This window comes from Palaemon carinicauda, chromosome 12 (genome assembly GCF_036898095.1).
Source record: "Palaemon carinicauda isolate YSFRI2023 chromosome 12, ASM3689809v2, whole genome shotgun sequence".
Taxonomy (NCBI): Eukaryota; Metazoa; Arthropoda; class Malacostraca; order Decapoda; family Palaemonidae; genus Palaemon; species Palaemon carinicauda.
The window spans coordinates 157,148,660-157,166,172 of NC_090736.1; the positions used below are offsets into that span (position 1 = coordinate 157,148,660).

A 17,513-nucleotide genomic window follows, 5' to 3' on the forward strand; every position below is an offset into this window, starting at 1 on the left:
ATATATACACACACACACACACACACACATATATATATATATATATATATATGTGTGTGTGTGTGTGTGTGTGTGTGTGTGTGTACAAAAGTAAAACCCACACTCGTAACCTCCACCGCCACTAAGAACCAAGCAAGCGAAAGGATCTCGTGAATCGTAGGATATACTACCGGGTCCTTTGTCAACATCTGTAATGAAGGGTGGATACGTGAATATCCTTACATTGTTCCTAAGACATGATAAATGCCGTCTATTGTTCACTCGGCATGATAGAAGGAGGAGGAGGAGGAAGAGGAGATGGTGAGGGAGGAGGAGGAGGTGGAGGTGGAGGTGGAGGGGGAGGTGGAGGTGGAGGTGGAGGAGGAGGAGGAAGAGATGGAGGAGGAGATGGATGAGGAGGAGGAGGAGGAGGTGGAGGAGTAGGAGGAGGAGGAGGAGAGATGGATGAGGAGGAGGAGGAAGAGAAGGAGGAGGAGGAGGAGATAGAGGAAGAGGAGGAGGAGGAAAAGGAAGAGGAGGAGGAGGAAGAGGAGGAGGTGGAGGAGGAAGAGATGGAGGAGGGAGATGGATTGAGGAGGAGGAGGAGGAGGTGGAGTAGTAGGAGGAGGAGGAGCAGATGGATGAGGAGGAGGAGATGGATGAGGAGGAGGAGGAAGGGGAGGAGGAGATAGAGGAGGAGGAGGAAAAGGAAGAGGAGGAGGAGAAAAAGGAAGAGGAGGAGGAGGAGAAGAAGAGAGGAGGAGGAGGAGGAGAGGAAAAGGAGGAGAAGAAGAGAGGAGGAGGAGGAAGAGGAAAAGGAGGAGAAGAAGAGAGGAGGAGGAGGAGAAGGTCGAGGATGATGAGACATTATAATTTAAGATGGGGTTTGGATCTGGCTCTAATTCAGCTTGGGTTTTGATTAGATATCATTTTCAATAGTAATCTAAAATAAAAAATCAGTTTGGATTTTGCCAGATGGATTTAAAAAAAAAACTGAAATTCATTAAAGGGAGTTGCATAAACAGAGATTAGTAAGATTGGTATAGTGAAAAATTTTATAATTTTTCTACTTTCCTCTTCGTAAGTAACAACAACAACAAATACATCCTGGTACGAGACCTATCGCTCACAGCAAACCAACCTAGTATGGGTGGGCTAAGTACGGATGCATAGCCAAGCTGGGCACTGTAGATTAGTTAGGGTGCGAGACTGATCCCTTACAGCAAACCAACCTAGTATGGTTGGGCTTCGTATGGATGCATAGCCACGCTGGACACTGTAGATTAGTTATGGTGCAAGACTGATTGCTTACAGCAAACCAACCTAGTATGGGTGGGCTACGTACGGATGCATCCCCATACTAGACACTACAGATTGGTGAGAGTGCGAGAGCTGGTCACGGCAAACCAACCTAGTATGGGTGGGCTACGTACGGATGCATAGCCACGCTGGACATTGTAGATTAGTTAGGGTGCAAGACTGATCGCTCACAGCAAAACCAACCTAGTATGGTTGGGGCTACGTACGGATGCACAGCCACGTTGAACACTGTAGATTAGTTAGGATGCGATGCTGATCGCTTACAGCAAACCAACCTAGTATGGTTGGGTTACGTATTGATGCATCCCCATACAAGACACTACAGATTGGTGAGAGTGCGAGACCTATCGCTCACAGCAAACCAACCTAGTATGGTTGGGCTAACGTATGGATTGCATAACCACGCTGGACACTGTAGATTAGTTATGGTGCAAGATTGATCACTCACAGCCAAACCAACCTAGTATGGTTGGGCTACGTATGGATGCATCCCCATACTAGACACTACAGATTGGTGAGAGTGTGCGAGACTGGTCACTCACGGCAAACCAACCTAGTCTAGGTGGACTAGTACAGCATTGCTGTTCATGGCGATAAACAAATCCATTCACACCCAATTAAAGATATCCCCACTCAAAAGAATAACAACTGAAATGGAGAATAAGTTATATATCTCCAAGCTTCTCTTAACAAGAACAATTTCTGTACAATTTCTGTAATTCTCTTCCATAACAACAATAACAGTTTGGATTGCAATACTTCATAATAACAATTATATGCATGAGCTTTGGGTAATCATAATCTTAGAAATGGCTTTTCGTGGGTTGATTCCTGCCTCTCTTCTGTGCATGTCTGGGAGATTTCCCGATATTTATATTATTTTCCCCATGTTTAAGTAACCTTACGAAAAGTTGGCTTCTCTCTTTAACGTAGATATAAAAAATTCCTTTATTTCAATAGCAATTTGCAGGGAATTTTTCCTTGGCTTGGTGACAAATTTTTAATTTCTTATGTAATTATACTAATTTTGTTAATTTTAACTAGCCCTATTTAGGGAATTTTTGCTTGGCTTGGGGATAAGTTATTATTTCTTATGTAGATATCTAAATTTTGGTTAATTTTACTAGCCATATTCAGGAAATTTTTGCTTGGCTTTGGGGATAAATTATTAGATATTTTTTAATGTAGATATACTAATATCCATAATTTTACCAGCAATTTGCAGGGAATTTTGCTTGGCTAATCTTTACCCTTTGACAAATGATTCTCATCAAATCTGAAATTGCTTTCACAGAACACTACGGGAATTACTCTTGGCTATGGCAATACCTAAACGTAGTTAAGGCAATACGCAGCTCTTGGTGGTGGTGTAGTATTAGTAATATTAACAACCCTCCTACAGGTACAGCCCCCGCCTACAGACACGCCCCCTACGGGACCGACGACTCCAGGGACGCGCGTCTCCGGACTGATAGTCATTATCATCACTCTGGTGGGCGCGGCGCTCCTGGTCCTCAACGTGGCGCTGGTGGCTTGCTTCATCAAGAAGCGAGCCCGCAAACGCTTGACAGGTGGGTCACGACCTAACGGTCCAAAGGAGGCGAGGAAGAAGAAGAGCAGGAAGAAGAAAAGGTCCTTCTCTTCCTCGTCATCCTACTCCTTAACCAATAGTCTCCGCCCTCCTGAGGTAGCATGTTTATGTATGTTTAGGTTCTCCGCCCCTAACCGAGGTCGAGCGCGCCATCTCCAGAGTCCTGGCCGAAAAGGCCGACCTGCCAAGGGTGGTGACGCTCTCTGTGTCAACTGTAGGAGGGCTGCTGGTGCTCGTGAACGTGATCCTCGTGGCCTGCGTGCTACGCCGACGGCGTCGCCGAAAGGGCAGTCACGGTAAGACGAGAGTTGAGTGGGAAAAGTAGAAGGCATTGTCCTGCACTTCAGGAGCTGAGTTGCTGAGTGAAGGTGATGGGAAATGGGTAGATTTTGGCCCGTTTTATGGAACCCAGGTGATGGTGGCTTTTCAAACCAGGTGCAAATCCTCTCTCTCTCTCTCTCTCTCTCTCTCTCTCTCTCTCTCTCTCTCTCTCTCTCTAAAGTATGATGTTTAAATCTTTTTTTTTCTCGATTTTGAGAGTTGAACCCCTAGAAGTCTAGCAGCTAAACTTTTCTGTCCCTCAAGTTTATGGTTGAACCCCTAGAGGTTTGATGGTTAAACCATCCCCTTCCCCACTCTCTCTCTCTCTCTCTCTCTCTCTCTCTCTCTCTCTCTCTCAAGTATTATGGTTAGATCTCTTTCTTTCTCTTAAGCTAGAGAGTTGAACCCCCTAGAAGTTTGGTGGCTAAAATTCTGTCTCTCTCAAGTTTATGATTGGACCCATAGAGGTTTGATGGTTAAACCCACCCATCTCTCTCTCTCTCTCTCTCTCTCTCTCTCTCTCTCTCTCTGTTCCTTTAAAGTTCGTTGGTTAAACCTTTTTTCTCTTAGGTTTGATAGTTGAGCCTGTCTCTATCTTTCAAGTCTATGACACCCCTCTCTCTCTCTCTCTCTCTCTCTCTCTCCTCTCTCTCTAAAGTTTGATAGTTAAACGTCTTTATCTCAAGTTTCATGGGTGAACCCTTGGAGGTTTGATGACTATGTCTCTCTCTCTCTCTCTCTCTCTCTCTCTCTCTAACTCTTCACTGCGGTGAAGGCAAACACCGATGACGAGTCTCCTCGCTTGTAGTACTACAGTAATGCCATATAATCCTGGCCTCTGACACGGCCTTCCTTCCTAGCCCTGCTTAAAGATGAGCGGTAAGACTCCAGCACAGGAAAACGTTGCAGTGTAGTATATGTCTCATAAACGTTCATTATGACTGGCCATTCGAGAGGAATAATGGTAAGAGTTTTGCTTAAGATAATGGGGCCTTTCAAGGTTTCTATTGCTTCGTTATGGCTATGTATAGCACGTGCAATATCTATTTTAGTGGGATTATTTATCTTGCTTTTTCCGTGTGAGAGTTTGATGCGGGGAATCTCTCTCTCGTCTCTCTCTCTCTCTCTGATGGTTGAACCCCTGGAAGTTTGATGGTTAACCTCTCTCTCTCTCTCTCTCTCTCTCTCTCTCTCTCTCTGATGGTTGAAACCCTGGAAATTTGATGGTTAAATCTCTCTCTCTCTCTCCTCTCTCTCTCTCTCTCTCTGATGGTTGAAACCCTGGAAATTTGATGGTTAAATCTCTCTCTCTCTCTCTCTTCTCCTCTCTCTCTCTCTCTCTCTCAAGTTTTATAGTGAAGCTCCTAGAAGTTTGGTCTCTCTCTCTCTCTCTCTCTCTCTCTCTCTCTCTCAGTTTTATAGTGAAGCTCCTAGAAGTTTGGTCTCTCTCTCTCTCTCTCTCTCTCTCTCTCTCTCTCTCTCAAGTTTTATAGTTGAGCTCCTAGAAGTTTGGTCTCTCTCTCTCTCTCTCTCTCTCTCTCTCTCTCCTCTCTCTCTTTCTCTCAAGTTTTATAGTTGAGCTCCTAGAAGTTTGGTGGCTAAATCTCTCTCTCTCTCTCTCATCTCTCTCTCTCTCTCTCTCAAGTATTATAGTTGAGCTCCTAGACGTTTGGTCTCTCTCTCTCTCTCTCTCTCTCTCTCTCTCTGTACTTTTAATTCTTTTTATCTCTTATTTTAATTCCATTAGTTTTCCCCCCCATTTTAGCCGTTCGGATAAAAATCATTCCAAGAAGGTTTTTTCATGATAATTATTTTCGCTTATGTGGGCAATTTTTTTTTTTTTCTGAGTGAGGAAATGGCTGTAATGAGTTTGGCATTTCTAATTAACTTGAAATGATCATTCGCTCCCATTGGTGATGGCAATCAAATGAACTCTGAAATATTAAAAAAAAAAAAATATTTATCTTTTTTTATCTTTTTTTTTTCGTAATTCAATGACATCATAAAAAGCTATGATTTATGATTGATTATCTCGTCTCAAAAAAGAAAAAAAAGGCAAGATTCAATGAGATATTTTGGGTGTTGATAAATATATAAAGGAATAATAAATGTCAAAATATATTTATTGCTAAAATGATAAAAAAAAAAAATAATCTTAATTTTTTCATAATTAATTTCTATAAAATGCTGATTCTTTCTCAAAAGAAGAAAAATAGGCAATATTAAATAAGACATTTTGGGTGTTGATAAATGTATAAAGACATAGAAATGTTAAAATATATTCATTGTTAAAATATTTAAAAAAAAAAATCAACTTCAGTTTTGTTTTCATATTTCAATGGGATCTTAAAATGCTATGATTTATGATCGACTAGCTTGTTCTAAAAAAATAAAATAAAATAAAATAAAAAAAAGATACTGCAAGATTCAATAATCTACTTTGAGTGTTGATAAATAAAAATAATTCAAATTTATTCTTTGCTAAAATAATTGAAAAAAAAAAGTTACCTTCATTTTTGTTTTCATAATTCAATGGGATCTTAAAATGCTATGGTTTATAATAGTTTAGCTCGTTCTCATTAAAAAATATTGCAAGATTCAATAAGATATTTTGGGTGTTGATAAATGTATAGACAAATAGCAGTAAGTAAAAATATTTTCATTGCTAAAACAGTAAAAGGTATAAGTGCCTCCATTTCTTCATAATTGACCGAATGAAAGGTTAAATTGAGTTGTCCTGATCGAATCAATGTGCTGGGATTACTTAGTCTGATTTCACCCCCTCAATTATGAGCAGTTTTAATTTTTAAACGATTTTGTGCTTCATCATTCAACAATCTTCTGGAGCTCATAAATTTTGACGTATTTTGAAAATGAGCCTTTTTTATGTAAAAATTTACAGATATATTTGCCTTTCTGATTTATCGATTTCTGTCAGGAGAAATATTCCATAGATCTGTATTTTCTATCGTTTTCATGTTAGGTACCTTTCTGTAGTCTTTTCTGACAATTTTTTTTTACTTTCTGTACAATCTTTTCTGTCAAAATTTTTCTACTTTATGTACAGTCTTTCCTGACTAAATCTTTCTACTCTCTGTACTGTCTTTTCTGACTAAATCTATCCAATCTCTGTCTAGTCTTTTCTTTCTTAATTTTTCTACTTTCTGTACAGACTTTTCAGACTAATCTTTCTATTTTCTGTACAGTCCTTCCTGATTAAATCTGTCTATTTTCTGTACAGTCTTTTCTGACTAAAGCTTTCTACTTTTTAAGCAGTCTTTTCTGACTGAATCTTTCTACTTTCTGTACAGTCTTTTCTGACTAAATTTCTCTACTTTCTGTACAGTCTTTTCTGACGAAATTTTTCTACTTTCTGTAGTCTTTTTTAACAAATTTTTTCTACTTTCTGCACAGCCTTTTCTGACTAAATCGTTCTGCTAACTGAACATTCGTTTCTGACAAAATATTTCTACTTTCGGTACAGTCTTTTCTGACAAAATCTTTCTATGTTCTGTACAGTCTTTTCTGTCTTAATCTTTTTACTTTGTGTATTCCCTTTTCTGACTTGATTTTTCTACTTTGTGTACAGCCATCTGATTTTGTCTGCATATGTTTTGTACAGTATTTATCAGACCAATCTGCTAATTTTTTCATGTAAATTAAGAAGTACTTCTTAACCTACTTGGATGTGGTTATTTTATTTATACATTCTAGTTGGCAATTCCTGTATCTTTAGTAATTAATGCTTCTTGTATGAATTATTAAGTGCTTTTGGGTTACTGGTTTTTAAGGTAAGGAATCTAAAAAAGTTTTATTCAGTGGTTGTGTTTTTTAGTTTAAAACTATATTTGTAATGTTTGTTTTGTATGCTACAGTTATTTGCTTATAAATGTAGATTGAATCTTCAAAGTCAGGATTGAATATGTTGTGATGTTTTGCTTATTTTTCTTGCACTGTATTAAAATACATTTTTTTTCACACATGATTTTACATTCAAGTAAGCTTTGTATACATTTATTCACTCCTGACGTAACTCATTCCAGTTGTGTCTTTACTTTTACGAAAGATAAAAAAAAAAAAAGTTATGAATTATGTTGCTTTTATTTATAAACATAAATTCTGCTAATGACTTAATCATCCAGGTCACAGGTTAGGTTTTCCTCAATTAAGACAATCTAATAAGCAATTGCATAAGTATGCATTTATCTAACATGCAGATTGTTCTTTCAAATTTATTCTATTTATATTCGAGTATGATTTATAATGAATATCTATTGATTTAAGAAGATTTGAGTATACTCACGTGTAATATAACCCTTATCATACTTGTGTTTATATAAAGGAACTAAGGGGAAATTATATATGTTCTTTAAACTAAATTAGGATTAGAATCGTTTTGATAAAATGTTTTACTTAATATTACTAGAGTAACCTATGCTTTCATATAATTGGTAATTTTACATCAAATTTACATGAAATTGAAATCGAACATATAAATTTTCTTTGAACATTTGAGTAAAATATGCTATAGTTCTTAAGACAAGAATATAAATACTATAGACTATATGAATAATTTTATAAGATCCGAAGTATATTCACAAAAAGACTAAAATCCTAAATCTAATTTCCAAGATGTCATTCACAAGACGATGAATATAGACAATACATTAATCTATTTGAATAATAAACTGGCATAAAAACACCATAAACAGATGCGGGTGGAGGGATGCGCCTGAAACCTTTGTCCTGCAGTGGACTAGTTACGGCTGATGATGATGATGATGTTTGTGTTAGAGTTAGAGTTACAGTAGGAGCTGGAGTTTAAATTGAAGTTGGAGTTACAGTTACAGTAGGAGTTGAAGTTGCAGTTGGAGTTAAAGTTACACTTGGAGTTGAAGTTGCAGTTGGAATTGTAGTTGCAGTTGGAGTTGGAGTTACAGTTGGAAGTTCAATTTGCAGTTGGAGTTTGAGTTACAGTTGGAGTTGGAGTTACAGTTGGAAGTTCAATTTGCAGTTGGAGTTTGAGTTACAGTTGGAAATTGAATATTCAGTTTGGAGTTAGAGTTACAGTTGGAGTTGAAGTTACAGTTGGAAGTTGAATTTTCAGTTGGAGTTAGAGTTACAGTTGGAGATGAAGTTGTAGTTATAGTTAGAGTTACAGTTGGAGTTAAAGTTGCAGTTATAATTAGAGTTACAGTTGGAGTTGAAGTTAGAGTTACAGTTGGAGTTAAAGTTGCAGTTATAATTAGAGTTACAGTAGGAGTTGAAGTTAGAGTTACAGTTGGAGTTAAAGTTGCAGTTATAATTAGAGTTACAGTTGGAGTTGAAGTTAGAGTTACAGTTGGAGTTGAAGTTAGAGTTACAGTTGGAGCTAAAGTTGCAGTTGTAGTTAGAGTTACAGTTGGAGTTGAAGTTAGAGTTACAGTTGGAGTTGAAGTTAGAGTTACAGCTGGAGTTGAAGTTAGATTTACAGTTGGAGTTGAAGTTGCAGTTATAGTTAGAGTTACAGTTGGAGTTGAAGTTAGAGTTACAGTTGGAGTTAAAGTTGCAGTTATAATTAGAGTTACAGTTGGAATTGAAGTTAAAGTTACAGTTGGAGTTGAAGTTAGAGTTACAGTTGGAGCTAAAGTTGCAGTTGTAGTTAGAGTTACAGTTGGAGTTGAAGTTAGAGTTACAGTTGGAGCTAAAGTTGCAGTTGTAGTTAGAGTTACAGTTGGAGTTGAAGTTAGAGTTACAGTTGGAGTTGAAGTTAGAGTTACAGCTGGAGTTGAAGTTAGATTTACAGTTGGAGTTGAAGTTTCAGTTATAGTTAGAGTTACAGTTGGAGTTGAAGTTAGAGTTACAGTTGGAGTTAAAGTTGCAGTTATAATTAGAGTTACAGTTGGAATTGAAGTTAAAGTTACAGTTGGAGTTGAAGTTGCAGTTGGAGTTGGAGTGGTTTTGGAGTTAGATTTGGAATTTTAGCTGGAGTTAGAATTTCACGATTCTAATTATACTAACAAAAGAACCCCCAAAAACCCTAAATTTAAACTCTTCTTTTTTTCTCAATGTTCACAACAGCCTCCTCAGACAAGGGCTCCAGCAAAAGCACCACCATCGAGATGTACGCCCCGTCCTCCTACACTGGCACTGTCACGGGCGAGACCCTGTCGTCTATCTCTGAGAAGTCCAGGGAGAGCTACGCCCATGAGGTATGGAAACACGCCCACACCAATTAATTCCAACCCCACCATCCACTGACTCCACCCCTTGGTAGTCTCTTTCATCTAGAATGTTGTCTATAATTATCTCCTCATGACGTCATTAGTTCATTCATGTTTTCTACTCTTATCTCCTTATGACGTCATTAGTTCATTCATGTTGTTTACTCTTATCTCCTATGACGTCATTAGTTCATTCATGTTGTTTGCTCTTATTTCCTCATGACGTCATTAGTTCATTCATGTTGTTTACTCTTATTTCCTCATGACGTCATTATTTTATTCACGTCGCTTACTCTTATCTCCTTATGATGTCATTAGTTCATTCATGTTGTTTACTCTTATCTCCTCATATATACATACTATATATATATATATATATATAATATATATATATATATATATATACATAAACATATATATATATATATATATATACATATATATATGTATAATTTATATATATAAGATATATATATATATATATATATGCTGTATATATACATTATATATAATACACACACACATATATATATATATATATATAATATATATATATATATATATATGCATATATATACATATATATACTGTATATAAATATACATATTTAAATATATATATATATATATATATATATACATATATATATATAGCCAGGTGATTATTATTATTATTATTATTATTATTATTATTATTATTATTATTATCATTTACAGGACTCAGCAGACGAATACGAGGCCGAAGCTGCCAGAGTGACAGCAGCCAGCACTTACCTCATAGAACAGCTGGAACCCCCTCCCCAATACGCCACCAGGCCCCCTCCCCATATCCTACCTCCCCCTCCCTCTCACAATGACCTCAACATAGATGATGGATATGATGACATCAGGAGGAACCAGTATAATGCAGCGTTAGGTGAGTGTCAGTCACCCGGGGATTTTAATTACTTCATTGTACTTTTTTATTTTTCTTTTTAGTAAATTTTCTTCGAAAATTTCAATTACTATTATTATTATTATTATTATTATTACTACTACTAACTAACTAAGTATTATTATTATTATTATTATTATTATTATTATTATTATTACTACTACTACTAACTAACTAAGTATTATTATTATTATTATTATTATTATTATTATTATTGCTACTACTACTAGCTAAGATACATCCCTAGTTGGAAAAACGGGGCTCCAATAAGGAAAAATAGCCCAGTGAGGAAAGGAAATACGGAAATAAATAGACTACAAGAGAAGTGATGAAAAATTGAAATAAAATATATCAGGAACCGTAACAATACTAAAAAAGATCTTTCATGAATAAGCTATAAAAAGAGACTTATGTCAGCCTCTTCAACATAAAAATATTCGCTGCAAATTTGAACTTTTGAAGTTAATTTCATGAAATGACTCGATCAGTTTTGTATGTTGAAGATTATTCTATATTTGACTTGTTTTATAATATTGGTAATGAGTATCTATGAATAATATTGCCCAAAAGACTTTGACCATCCAAGGTCAGTATTGTATTTTTTCTTCTCAATATTGACGTGACGAAACTTTGACATCAAAATTCTTGATCGTGTAAGTTCCCCTTTAGACTACACAAAATAACAACCTCCTTTTCTTTGACCCTTTAAGGTGAGTATTAAAGTTTTCCTTCTCAATACTGAGGTGACGAAACTTTGACATCAAAATTCTTGTTCGTGTAAGTTCCACTTTAGACTACACAAAATAACAACCTCCTTTTCTTCCAGATCGAGCCAGTGGTTACGGAACACTGGGTAGACGAAATAACACAACTGATCATTACAACATAACGAATGCTGAGGGCGGGCCACTACTCCCTCCAGACCCATCGCTATAACACCTACCAACCCACAAACCACTCCACTTCTCTCACCACCCACACCCACGCCCACAACCAAAACACGGACTCCCTCAGGCGCAATCCCCCTTCGAAGCTCCACTTCCCCAAGGACTACATCCGTAACGGGTCTATGAACATCCCCGTGGCGGGGAGTCCTGCTCAGACCTCGGCTCCAGGAGGCCTGGTCGGAAAGTACCCCAACAAGCCTCAGTCTCCGACTCGCACCCACCCACCTCACACGCCCATGCTCACGACCTTCGCCTCCGATCCAAGTCAGCCCACCCTCTGGAGTCCCACTCGAACATCGAGGTCACTTAGTGTGAAAGATCTTTCTTCGCTTGAAGGAAGAAAAGAATATTGTGATCTCTTACTGTATTTTGACTTGTTAAAGACAACTAAAACTTATCCAAAGATTAAAAAAAAGAAAGATTGGTCCATTATCATCTTTATTTTTTACAGCACTCATGCCTGTTAGTTACATGCCTAATGATAAGGGATAGATTGCGTTTCTCAGACTATTTGACTGTAAAATCCACCTTACGTGATTCGTTTTAAAACGTGAACCATTTACGTCCCAGGAGTGGAGAGCTGAAGGCGTGTTACTCTGGGTTGCCGAGAGCTTCGAATCAATACTGCTTTTAAAAAGCTGATTGTAAAAGTGATTATGCTTCTTCAACCCGAAGAACGCAAAAGTGGAGACTGTCAGAGAGGGGATTTTTCCTTTCCAGAGAGAACGCTGGAAAAATATTGTGATTTATTAGTAGTAAGACAAAATGATTATCCTTCACGATTGAGGACATCAACTGACTCCCGAAGGGGAATTCTGTGCACTGATTGTAGCTGTGTTTGGACATCCTAGATGCAAACCAAAGGTTACTAGTGATGAAGATTGAAAGTCGAATGGCTCTGGAATGTCGAATGCGTCTGGAAGTATGCTTAACATTCCAGTTTCCAGCTGAAAATGGAGGAATGCTTCTTGAATTCAGCTGTCACGTGTCGTAAAAGAGAAAAATAAGCTACAATGAGTGATAAGGAAATATCTCTTTCAATATCCATAAGTGTAAATCTTAAAAACAAAACGATATAGAACAAAAAAGTGAACGGTTCCTTTTGTAATTTTTTAATACTTTGTTTTTTTGGAGTACTGCCACATATCAGGTCAAATTCTCAGTGGTGTTTTCTTTTTTAATCACTTTTATATGAAGGGCTCAGGAAAGCTATAAATGTCTACAGTTGAGGACCTAATAAATTTGCAAATAGCCAAAGTACTGCTCAATAGTGTGATGTGTAAGATATTCATATCAGGCATACGACGTTTCCAAAGAGAAGAGATTGACTCCTTCGCATAAATGTGATCAATGATTGTGTTGTTTTCGTGACACTGTCAGTGTGATGTCGTTGCCTGTTTGTTCATGAAAGACTTATTTAACATGTGAATTCTCTTGGGGATAGCCGAAGGAACGACAACTCCTCCAGGAGATATTCCCCACCTTTTCGAGTTCCACAAGTTGAAGGACTTGAAGAAGAAGAACTAAAGTGTCGCTGATCCAGGCTGACATGGAAGTGCCTTGTAGCCAGAAATAGATAATCCTAAATATTAAACTTTTTAGGGACATTTCTCTTAAGAACAGTACCCCCCCTACGCCCCTTAATACCCATGCCCATACGATAGTCGTTGTAATTTGTTATTCCCCTGATATTGATATTAATGACAGTCCCATGGATATAGTGGGGCATGAAGTTCACGTTCTTCATCCTAATTAGTGGTCTTCAAATTGTAAAATGGTCCCCAGAAACCTTTTATCGTGGAACTTGTTCTATAAAAAATATTCTGTGTTAAGTCATGATATTGAAAACAATGATACAAAAATATATATTGAATATGCTTGCCAACTTTTAAAATCGAGAATATACATATATATATATATATATACATATGTATATATATTATATATATATATATAATTATGTATATATATGTATATAAATATATATATATATATATATATATGTATATATATATATATATGTATGTATATAAATATATATATATATATATATATATGTATATATTATATATATATATATATACATATATATACAGTATGTATATATATACAATTTATATATATATAAATTATATGTATATATTCATATATACATACATATATATATATATATATATATACACATATATATACATATATACATATATACATGTAAATATACAGTGTGTATATATATATATATATATATATACAGTAAAACCCTCGATTCCACATACAGGTGTTCTATCGTGCAATGTTCATGGTAGGTTGAAGCATGAAAAAAAAAAAAAAGAATCACGATACATCATTGCATTTTCATCTTTGATAAGCTTGTTTCGCATGATGTCATAGACCATTAGATAATAGACATCTTAGTATCATTTGCTTTTGTACATATTCATTTCTTTTTGTAAATACGTACCGTGCCAAAGGAACTTTTGTATATTTGTATTACATTTTCAGAGATCGGGACCAACATTAAGCTTCTGGATAACTTTCTCAGCAACAGTATTCTAAGTTAACTTGTTGAGTCTTAATTTTACAAGGTTTTTGAAATGACGATACGACTTTTTTTTTATAAATCGTAAATCGAGATAAAATTTTTCAAATTCCACAGAAGGCAAAAATTTTATTATATTCGCCCAGATATCCATTAAACTGATTAAATTTAGTTGTGTTCACCTACCGAGTGACTCGATTTCTGGAAATAGTTTCAAGATGTGCAAAATACTTTCTTTTGTTTTTAGTTTTCCTGAAGCCTGAATAAAGACCCTAACGAATAATGCAATTGACCATATGTTGTGAGAATTTAGAACTTTGTCCAGTTTACAAAAAAAAAGTATTGCCAACTATCTAAGGTCGAGAAATCTCTCAAATTAATTTTCTAATATCCAAGGGAAATTCAATTGTAATTTTCTGCCCCATTGTCTCTCTGTCTCTCTCTTCGTTCATCATTATAACTCCGTCATAACCCTTACTTCCCTATCTGTTTTCTGGTGAATTATGTAATTAGTTCACTATTACAGTAAGAAGGACTTGAATACTGGAAATTTTTCTATACATAAGCCGAACTGGAAGTTAGGGATATATTACTGCCTTTTTATTTGCAGAAAAAAGTTATCTAAATATATTTCGAATTGAAATTTGTAACAAAAATATAAATACGACATCGTTCATACGCATTTTAATGTCAAACAAACAATACTGTTATTTAGTGGATCAATGCCACATGTCCATCATTTTCAATGAGCATATATCAGAATATACTATATTATCTATTGACTTTCTCACTATCAGTGGATAGATTATATTTGATTGATGAGGATTATGAGGAACATAATGATGAGTGAGAAACTTTGTTTTGAACCAATAAGATTGGATTAAAAAATTAATAATAATGAAACCGAGTAACTTCATATAATCCACAAGATATAATAACTCACTTTAGAGTCTCCTCGTTTTCTATTGTGATCCCTCCTCGTTTTCTATTGTGGGCCACTGCCGTTCGCACCAGACCCCTACTATCTGTTGTATGATGTGAAGTAAGTTTTTCCCTCAAACTTCCAGTTTTTTCCGTATTCGCGTCGTTCTAAATGTAATTCTAAATGTGTTAAGTTCTTTTTTCCCTTCATAAAAGGTGCTATGTTAAATACAGTAGATGATAAGACTCGCTGCCGGTTGTTATAATAGATATATCTGTTTCACTTCTCCTAGCACTAAACACATTATAACTTCCTTACAAGTTGGCCAGAAAACAGAGATAACCTGCACACTATATGCAAAATTTTAGTCTCTTTTTATTCCTTAGGAATATTCCTTTTAAGATTTTCAAAAGGAATCTACCCTTTCTTCCCTGTACAAAATTATTTAAGGATTTTTCATATTTTCTCGAAGAAAAAAATAATGTTCTTTTATAAAAAATGTAAGGTAATTTATATCAAATTAAGTTAATTAATTTTACTTGAATTTAAGAAAATTGAATTTTATTATCTCAAATTAATTCACTTTTATAGAATCTTAAAACTGAACTCTAGAAATTATTTCGAAATTCAGATATTTTGAAAGAATAAAAGCCACTTATTTTCTAAATCAATGAGGGAAAAATCCTTAATAATTTTTTTTCCTATTTTGCATTTATCTAGTCAACCTTTTCATGACGGAGTTGCCACACCAAAGACGGTTAAAGGTTTGAAGTAATCAAGGAATAAGAAGAACAACATTTGAGATTTGCATTGACGTCAGGAATTAAAATGGTAAAATATATCGAATTGTTGGGATATGTAATCACCCCTTTCTTCCTTGTGTCAAGACAATATTGTTTAAAGAAACTTGTTACAGGAAAGCGAAATAAAGATTCATTGCAAAAATCGTAACAGAACTATATTCGTAAAATTATTTACTAAAACAACTACAATGATAAATTCTTGTCTTACTTGACGGCAAGAAAATTTTATCTCTTTGATCCATGCAAAGAAAAGAAAGAGCAATTACATTGAATTTTGATGCTATGGAAAGTATCTTTTATATTAAAAGTTTTTTTTTTATTATTTGTATTATTATTACTTGCTAAGCTACAACCCTAGTTGGAAAACGGGATTCTATAAGCCCAGGGGCTTCAACAGGTAAAATAGCCCAGTGAGAAAAGGAAACAAGGAAAAATTAGATATTCAAAGAACAGTAACAAAATTAAAATGAATATTTCGTATATGGACTGTGTCCAAGTGTACCCTCAAGCAAGAGAACTCTAACCGAAGACAGTGGAAGACCATGGTACAGAGCCTATAGCACTACGTAGTGCTAACATCATCCATAATAGTGTTGCAAAAGGATATCGTTGTAATATCCAGAATTCAATAACCTTTTCTAATAGTACCTTCGAAAATATATAAAAATTAATCCATAAAGTCCGTGCAGCGTATAGTTGGTACAGTTGGCTTCATTAATTCCGGTACACTGACGTCTCCTTAGTTTCCTATGAAGTGTACCGGAATTAATGAAGCCAACTGTACCCCGCATTATCTTGGTAGTGAATTCCCAGTGACAAAAATAGGTATATAATAACAAAATTAATATTTTGGATGAATTATCAATTGATAAACATGAGTAAATTTACGAAAAAGTAAATTTAAAATCAATGTCTTATCGTACCTATGCTTCCATGACCAATGTTGAACTTCAGAGGGCAAACACATCTGCATATTTAATATCAATAAATCTATGATATATTTGAGTCATTATGGCAAGCTATCTCTCCTTGTTTCCCACCGTTATCCTTACATTAAGGGGTCGGTTGCCTGATGAGCCCTCTCCAATGCCTTCTTTCAAAAGCATCGATTTCCACCAGACCTCTTCTCTCCATATCATCCTTCACTTTGTATCTTATTCTATTCAGAATGAATCGAATTATATCAGTCTGATAGCCAACTTTTTCTTCCTTATGAAGAAAGGTGATTTGTTCCATGAGATCCAACTAAAGCATCCATTTCCACCAAACCACTTCTCTCCATATCATCCTTCACTTTGTATCTTATTCTATTCAGATTGAATCGAATTATATCAATCCGATTGCCAACTTTTTCTTCCTTATGAAGAAAGGTGATTTGTTCCATAAGATCCAACAAAAGCATCCATTTCCACCAAACCTCTTCTCTCCATATCATCCTTCACTTTGTATCTTATTCTATTCAGATTGAATCGAATTATATCAGTCTGGTAGCCAACTTTTCTCCCTTATGAAGAAAAGGGATTTGTTCCCTAAGATCCAAGACCACTTAGGATTCCGTCTCTATTCTTCTTTAGCCGAATGCTCACATTTTCTTGTAGTTACCTCTTGTATATTATTATTATTATTATTATTATTATTATTATTATTATTATTATCAAATACTAAGCTACAGCCCTAGTTAGAAAAGCAGGATGCTATAAGCCCAGGGGCCCCAACAGGGAAAATAGCCCAGTGAGGAAAGGAAATATATGTAATGGAAGAAACTCCCACTGCCTAAGAAAATAAATCCAAAGTTCCATGACGTAAAAGAGAAAGAGAGAGAAAGAGAGAGAGAGAGAGAGAGAGAGAGACAGAGAGAGACAGAGAGGGTAGAATTAATAAATCTGAAAATCAAATGTTTAGTCACATAATCATGATCTCTGCTTTATCTTTTTTTTTTTTTTTATTTAGATGCT

The 17,513-nt window shown here is 35.6% G+C and overlaps 1 pseudogene; it reads left to right on the plus strand.

The window, feature by feature from the left end:
• The window catches only part of LOC137651361 (nephrin-like), a 77,167-nt pseudogene extending 63,980 nt beyond the window's left edge, over positions 1-13,187 (plus strand).
• The last annotated feature ends 4,326 nt before the right edge of the window (positions 13,188-17,513 follow it).